This window comes from Lethenteron reissneri, chromosome 26 (genome assembly GCF_015708825.2).
Source record: "Lethenteron reissneri isolate LAM-NWPU_2019-01 chromosome 26, ASM1570882v1, whole genome shotgun sequence".
NCBI lineage: Eukaryota > Metazoa > Chordata > Hyperoartia > Petromyzontiformes > Petromyzontidae > Lethenteron > Lethenteron reissneri.
The window spans coordinates 7,668,402-7,676,801 of record NC_083804.1 but is presented as its reverse complement, the minus strand read 5'-3'; positions in this window follow the sequence as shown (position 1 = coordinate 7,676,801).

Below are 8,400 nucleotides of genomic sequence, written 5' to 3'. Positions count from 1 at the left end.
CCTGGCCAAAGTCGACAATGATGCCTGTGACTTGGAGCCAATCTGAGGCACCATAACATGTTATTGGGTTGCTTTTTTTGGGTGTGGGCTCTGTGCCCATGTGGGTTTTTTTTCCCCACCAGATTAGATGAAGCATAAGCTATCGTGAATCCACCCTGATAGCACTATTAACGTTCATCCTTAGGTCATGTCTTTTAATTTTGCAAACACCCCGAAAGAGAGACTGACACGCACGACTTTTGCTCCCGATAAAACTCGAGACAAATCAAGAACCTTAATTCGCAATTAAAAATTGGATCATTCCGTTTTAAGTTTGACCACGATGTTCCGTCTCGTTTAGTTACCGGTCATGTGCCGCTGTATACGTTTGTAGTAATCTGTTTGCCTTTTTCTTTAAAGGAAAGTCGTTTATTTCATGTTGCCGGATGGGGTTCTGCGTGTCGCCAAATAGCTTCAGCGAGCACGGTAAACTTTGGCGCTGCGTCTGTGTGACGGGAAGGGCTTGCAGCGTGCACAACCGGTGCAGTGCCTCCATTGGCTATGAATGTCAGCTGAATGGTGGCCAAGTCGAGCCCCATAATAACAAATTTAAAAGCTGTCACTCGCAAATGCCTCTGGGCTTAGCGTCACGGATTCCGTTTCGAGCGGCGTGACCCCCGTGTGTTTTAGTATTCGTGGGTTTTGTGTTTGCGGTGCCAGGGCCAGAATTAGCTTGTTTTCTTCCCATGTCTGTTATTTTTTTGTGCGTTGCGGATGTTTTTCACGTTGCGTTTGAATAAAGTTACGTTTATGATGAAATGTCAACGTTATTGGATTGTTGTTTTCAGACGTGTCTGTTAAGGACTCTTGCCTTACGTGATGCAGAACCTTCGTGTGATTGGATACAACAATCTTGCATGTCTGATGAAGACCAAGATGAATAGGTCATCATGGTGAATGCCGTGTAGTCCGCTACACCTGTCTGTTGCTTCATACTGCTAAAATGCCACAGCGATAGCACAGTTGACACCTGACCTCCGAGCCCTGCACCCTGTCTCCCACTGGTCTGGCTTTAGGGTCTTCCCTTTGGCCACTGACCTCTGAATGAAACTCCGATGCCTGTGTCCAACCTGCCTGCAATCCTGTACACACGTCACCCTCTTGAAACCTCTTCAGCGCTTTCATTCCACGTTCTGTTATGGATTTTCAAATTGTTAATTATATTCTCCCATACGATCCTTAATATCCTCGTGCCCTGCTAACTTAATAGGTACCATGATCTTACTGCCTACTATATATTAAAACTTCCACCGTAATACACCAAGAACTCTACAACCTCCACCGTCTCATTTTCCATTGACGCCTGTGATGATTATGCTGAACTCGTCCCTAACAACTACCATCAACTTCCTCTGGGAGCACACTTTAATGCGCCATTGTTCAGTTTCGTTCTCTGTGACTGCTAAACTTTTCAAATACCCGGCCAGGGTTATAACTAATAAACCTGCATCTACCAAAAAATAACAAACAACCATAGTTCTGTTAAGGTTTAAAATATTGGCTTCCATATTGTTTGCCAATTTTTCCCAATTATAACACTCAATATACGTTGAACAGAAAATAACGTTTCGCTGGCTGAGTCTTTCTGCAATGACCAGTCTAAAGAAGTTGTTGGGGATCCTGTGGGTAGACTTGGTCATGACACTTTGCTTAAGCCCAGTTTCATGAACCGGTTGTGGATTAAGCCCGTCCTGCCTCCGACATTGAGCCGATTGTGAGTAACTGATGTAAATTGTACGGATGTTACCTAGGGGCCTGAAAGCTGGCATTTGAAACAAGAACCGGCGAGTTGTTTTGCTGATACTCTAATAAAAAAAAAAGCAAAATGTCCACATTTTAACCTCCAAAAACTACTGCCCATGGATTGGTTTGTTCACTCATAGGTCAGGATCGGCCTACAGTTTACTATTGTAACCCACTGGGCATCTGTGAAAAAAATTGCTTCATAACTCATCGGATTCCTCCAGTCCAAATAAACATTTTCATCCTGATACAGTTCTTAACGTCGGATGGGAAGCTCTTGTAAATATACGATCCCTGTCATCGGTTAAGCTCGCGATGTCCCCCCTCGTGGAGTGTGACGCTCAAGCCTCCGGTCACACCATCGTAGCCAACCGATATTAACCCGGTTGGCTATGTACGGTGCGAAAAAAAGGCTCAACATACAAGAGATAAAGGTGCAGGCCTGCCATTGCTTGCTCACGCCACTGCCGCCAGAAGGGTTTGCGCGAGAGGGAGCCGCTCCCATAGACTGTATTTAGCCTACTCTTCCCATGCTGACCAGATGTCTTGTAAGAGGTGGGTGGCACCCACACTTTACCCCACCACACGCAACTTGCTGACGATCACTCAACCGTGGCGTTTCCCCACGTAAGCCGCTGGGTGAACAGAGGCAGGCAGACAGGCTGATTTAAGAAACATTCCACATTGTACCTGTGCAGTCGTATTCAACCTGATCTTTGCATTGGCTTGCCTATTGGCTTTATTCTGGTCCGACACTGGTGAGGCAAGACCAACAACTATCGTCTGTCTCTTGTGTAGGCCAATCAGTTTCAGTTACAATGCATATATTATCAAAGCATTTTTGCGTGCACGTTTTACCGAGTGTATGTGGTTAATGCAGACTTGATGCCTTGCGAGGGGTGTCTTTGTTTTTCGAGCGTCTTGAACGCCAATGGTGTTAAAGAGTATGTAACACCTGTGGTGTTATTGCCGGCGTGCTAACCGTTCCACCACGGTAGCGTCCCTTCTAAACGAAACTAGTTTTGCTTGTTGCCAGGTAAGGCCCACTGAGTTATATCGCTTTTTTTCAGAAGCGACCTGGCCACGTTCAACAGTTCAACGGGGTGGCTTGTCACATGGAAATGTACAGCAGCAGCCGCATGTTGATTCTAAATGAGTAGGGGAAAACCGGAGAAAAATCCATACGACCACGGGGAGAGAGACACCGCAAACTTCCAATATACCCATAACAGAGGTTTGTTTTTGCGTTAGATCGCTTAAATATAAATGTGTCGTTAAACCCGCCACCACCCGACACAGCCAATTAGTAAGGTTTGTGACGTAAACAAAACGTGCCAATTCGTTACTAGTACAGCAGCACACCGGTGTTATTAGAGAGTAAACCCACTACAACATTTACCATTATAGTGTAGTGTATAGTGTATAGTGTAGTGTATAGTGTAGTGTATAGTGTAGTGTATAGTGTAGTATACTAGTACAGCAGCACACCGGTGTTGTTGGAGAGTAAACCCACTACAAACATTCACAATTCGAGTGAACCGTGACGTTTCGCCGCTAATTGCAACCCGCCTCATCAGGCGGCAGCCAGAATTGTGGATACATCCTCCTGTTTCGTTCGTTCTTATACCGCACAGGCGTCAGGCTCGGGATGGAACCTCCACGGCCTCCTCCCGTATTCACACCAGGCGAGGTCGTGGCGCGCCCTGCCAGGATAGGAGATCGCGCTCGGCAGTTGCGATTATTTTTGTTTGTACAATTTAGTTGGGGCGTTGTTTGGCGAGCCGGGGCGAGTGAGAGTTCTTGCGTTTTTTTTAAATACGATCGAGCACAACAGCGGGAGCGAGCCGGTGACGAACGCGATCATCTCCCCCCCGCCCGCCCGCCCGCTGTCCTCTCGCGGGGGCGTTGGCTGCACCTGGCCGATATTAGCCCCAGGTGCTCAAACAAAACCCACGCGCAAGGTTGCGTGCGCGACGTTTCACAGAGAGCGCGACAGCAGCAATAGTACTAATACACACTCGCAGACGAGCGAGTGAGCGAGCGAACCAATTTGTATTTACGCGGATCCATTTCGCCCGGAATGCTTTGGCCAGCGTGCCAAGCCGTGGCCATAACGCTGCTGGCTTGGCCGGTTGCTGATGGAGGCAGCAACGGGAATAGACGCGGGGGTGGGAGCGGTGGGTGGTGACTTGGGCTGCCGTGTTTACTGCAAAGTGGGGGGGGGGGGGCAATATGACCCCCTCCCCCTCCCGTGGGCTCGTGTGTCACAGCACCACCCCTAAACTCCGACTCACCCTCCTCCTTCTCCTTCAACTTCCCCGTGTGTTTTTGTTTTTCCCAGCTTTCAAACGAACCTCCAGCACAGGAGGACATTGTCTAATCGTTGTCACCCCGTGAAACTGTGTCATCATCATCATCATCATCGGCGCACATTGGTTTGCGTCCATCATCATCAACGTGTATGTATGTTGAACTTCTTTCGCACCCTACGTTGCCCAACCGTGCTAAAGCAAAGATATGCGGCAGGGGAGGGGGGGCAACACACTAAAAACACAAAAAAAGTAGTTCATAATCATCGTCGCATTGGCATCCATGTGGTCAGTGTTCTTTTAGAGCGGGTTGTTTGCAAATTTTCACGAAGGTTAAAAACCATGCTGATGACACTGATGCCAATGAGACGACGATGATGATAACGATGATGATGTTTTTATCGTCATCATAACCATCATCCCAATCATCATCCCAATGCAATCGGTATCGTTCTGCTTGTGTCGTGCCGACAATGACGATGACACTCGTGAGGCGATATCATCGACATTGCTTTTTTACATTTCACAAAAACAGAAAATATGGAGCGTTGTGTCACCGACGTGATTGGCACGCGTTGGAACACGCGCGTGTGGGTGGGGAGCCCTCGCGGGTGGCTTGCATCAAGGACAATTGAACGGATCGCAAGGAAGCCACCCACTTTTATTCGGTACATCAAATTCATATTATTTTCTCGGGTAAAAATATTTGTTTCTATTTTTGAGTTCAAATAAAAGTGTGCGCATTAAAAAAAAAAGTTTTTTTTTACTAACATTTTTCTTGGTACGGTTAAGTCCCTAACACTGACAGAGGCTCCCTTGCTAGACCGGCTTTGCCAGCTAGTTTACCACGTTGTTGTTGTTGTTGCTGTTGTGGTGCATCACTCACCGCCAATCAAGTCAAGTCTCCCTTGATTGAATAATGATTACTAATAGCTCCAGATGTGTCTTCTCCTGGCCCGCTCTTGCTTGCATCTCAGAAATATTCATGGAATGCGTCGGGTTGGACCTGAATAGGTTTAACCTCCCCATAACAACAGCTGTGTTCGCTTGTCAAGCAGGAGATACAGACCACATGGCACTGCAAATACCACCTTAGGAGCTATAAATGAATAATTCTGCGAATCCCCGTGCTTTATTTTATTTATAAGTGCAGTCTTAAAATACGAGTCTGTTTCAATTACCGATATTAAACTCACCAATATTCCCGTGGGAGCAGACGCAGCGACGGTGCATAGCAGCATCCACCGTCTGGCGCTAACGCCTAGGGGTCCTTCCTAGCAGAACCCCCAAGCGAGCCCCCTTCAGAGGGGTCCTTCCTAGCACAGCCCCCAAGTGAGCCCCCTTCCTAGGGGTCCTTCCTAGCACAGCCCCCAAGTGAGCCCCCTTCCTAGGGGTCCTTCCTAGCACAGCCCCCAAGCGAGGCCCCCTTCAGAGGGGTCCTTCCTAGCAGAGCCCCCAAGCGAGCCCCCTTCAGAGGGGTCCTTCCTAGCAAAGTCCCCAAGCGAGGCCCCATTCCTGTCCCCGAGTGTCGACAATCACCGATCGATCCGATTCAGCCGCGACGCCACTGTCCCGAAACGTCGGCCTTCTCCTCCCACGAGACTTAGACGAGACGCGCAGACGTTGAAAGGCATTCAGAGAGAGAGAGACAGAGATATACAGACGCACAAGAAGACTGAAACAGCGAGAAATACGGGCACACGCACAGAGACAGAGAGAGAGTCACACCAAGAGAGATTAATCTAAAGGAAGACACCTTGACACAGACGCAGATAAAGAGACAGCTACACTTAGAGTTGCAGACAGAGGGACACGGAGAAAGACAGATTCAGAGAATAGAGGGATGGGGGGGGGGGTGATTCTATGCTCCGGCGTGTGTGCACATTACACTCGTGTGCATGCAGCTCCGCGGATGCAAATGCACACGCGCGCAGCATTTACACGCGGCGCTCTGCAACCTCAGCGCACTGTGAGCGCAGGCAGCGCAAATCATCAGCCCCGACCTTGCGGTGCTGTCAGCAAGAGGTCAGGCGGCGCAGGCGCGGACGTGCTGGGGGAGAGCTGTGCAGAGTGAACAGCGCAACGGCGAGACGAAACCCTCATCCTCCTCCTCCTCCTGCTGACCCCGTGCTGCTAAACTCTGTGACTCATCACCCTCCTCCTCCTGACCCCGTGCTGCTAAACTCTGTGACTCATCACCCTCCTCCTCCTCCTGACCCCGTGCTGCTAAACTCTGTGACTTATCACCCTCCTCCTCCTCCTGACCCCGTGCTGCTAAACTCTGGAACTCATCACCCTCCTCCTCCTGCTGACCCCGTGCTGCTAAACTCTGTGACTCATCACCCTCCTCCTCCTGACCCCGTGCTGCTAAACTCTGTGACTCATCACCCTCCTCCTGACCCCGTGCTGCTAAACTCTGGAACTCATCACCCTCCTCCTCCTGCTGACCCCGTGCTGCTAAACTCTGGAACTCATCACCCTCCTCCTCCTCCTGACCCCGTGCTGCTAAACTCTGGAACTCATCACCCTCCTCCTCCTGCTGACCCCGTGCTGCTAAACTCTGGAACTCATCACCCTCCTCCTCCTGCTGACCCCGTGCTGCTAAACTATGTGACTCATCAACCTCCTCCTCCTGCTGACCCCGTGCTGCTAAACTCTGTGACTCATCACCCTCCTCCTCCTCCTGACCCCGTGCTGCTAAACTCTGTGACTCATCACCCTCCTCCTCCTGCTGACCCCGTGCTGCTAAACTCTGGGACTCATCACCCTCGTCCTCCTCCTGACCCCGTGCTGCTAAACTCTGGAACTCATCACCCTCCTCCTCCTGCTGACCCCGTGCTGCTAAACTATGGGACTCATCACCCTCCTCCTCCTCCTGACCCCGTGCTGCTAAACTCTGTGACTCATCACCCTCCTCCTCCTGTTGACCCCGTGCTGCTAAACTATGGGACTCATCACCCTCCTCCTCTTGCTGACCCCGTGCTGCTAAACTATGGGACTCATCACCCTCCTCCTCCTGCTGACCCCGTGCTGCTAAACTCTGTGACTCATCACCCCCCTCCTCCTGCTGACCCCGTGCTGATAAACTCTGTGACTCATCACCCTCCTCCTGCTGACCCCGTGCTGCTAAACTTTGTGACTCATCACCCTCCTCCTCCTCCTCCTGACCCCGTGCTGCTAAACTCTGTGACTCATCACCCTCCTCCTCCTGTTGACCCCGTGCTGCTAAACTCTGTGACTCATCACCCTCTTCCTCCTCCTCCTGACCCCGTGCTGCTAAGCTCTGTGACTCATCACCCCCCTCCTCCTCCTCCTGACCCCGTGCTGCTAAACTCTGTGACTCATCACCCCATCCTCCTCCTCCTGACCCCGTGCTGCTAAACTCTGTGACTCATCACCCCCTCCTCCTCCTGACCCCGTGCTGCTAAACTCTGGAACTCATCACACTCCTCCTGCTGACCCCGTGCTGCTAAACTCTGGGACTCATCACCCTCGTCCTCCTCCTGACCCCGTGCTGCTAAACTCTGGAACTCATCACCCTCCTCCTCCTGCTGACCCCGTGCTGCTAAACTATGGGACTCATCACCCTCCTCCTCCTCCTGACCCCGTGCTGCTAAACTCTGTGACTCATCACCCTCCTCCTCCTGTTGACCCCGTGCTGCTAAACTATGGGACTCATCACCCTCCTCCTCTTGCTGACCCCGTGCTGCTAAACTATGGGACTCATCACCCTCCTCCTCCTGCTGACCCCGTGCTGCTAAACTCTGTGACTTATCACCCCCCTCCTCCTGTTGACCCCGTGCTGATAAACTCTGTGACTCATCACCCTCCTCCTGCTGACCCCGTGCTGCTAAACTTTGTGACTCATCACCCTCCTCCTCCTCCTCCTGACCCCGTGCTGCTAAACTCTGTGACTCATCACCCTCCTCCTCCTGTTGACCCCGTGCTGCTAAACTCTGTGACTCATCACCCTCTTCCTCCTCCTCCTGACCCCGTGCTGCTAAGCTCTGTGACTCATCACCCCCCTCCTCCTCCTCCTGACCCCGTGCTGCTAAACTCTGTGACTCATCACCCCATCCTCCTCCTCCTGACCCCGTGCTGCTAAACTCTGTGACTCATCACCCCCTCCTCCTCCTGACCCCGTGCTGCTAAACTCTGGAACTCATCACACTCCTCCTGTTGACCCCGTGCTGCTAAACTCTGTGACTCATCACCCTCCTCCTGCTGACCCCGTGCTGCTAAACTCTGTGACTCATCACCCTCCTCCTGTTGACCCCGTGCTGCTAAACTATGGGACTCATCACCCTCC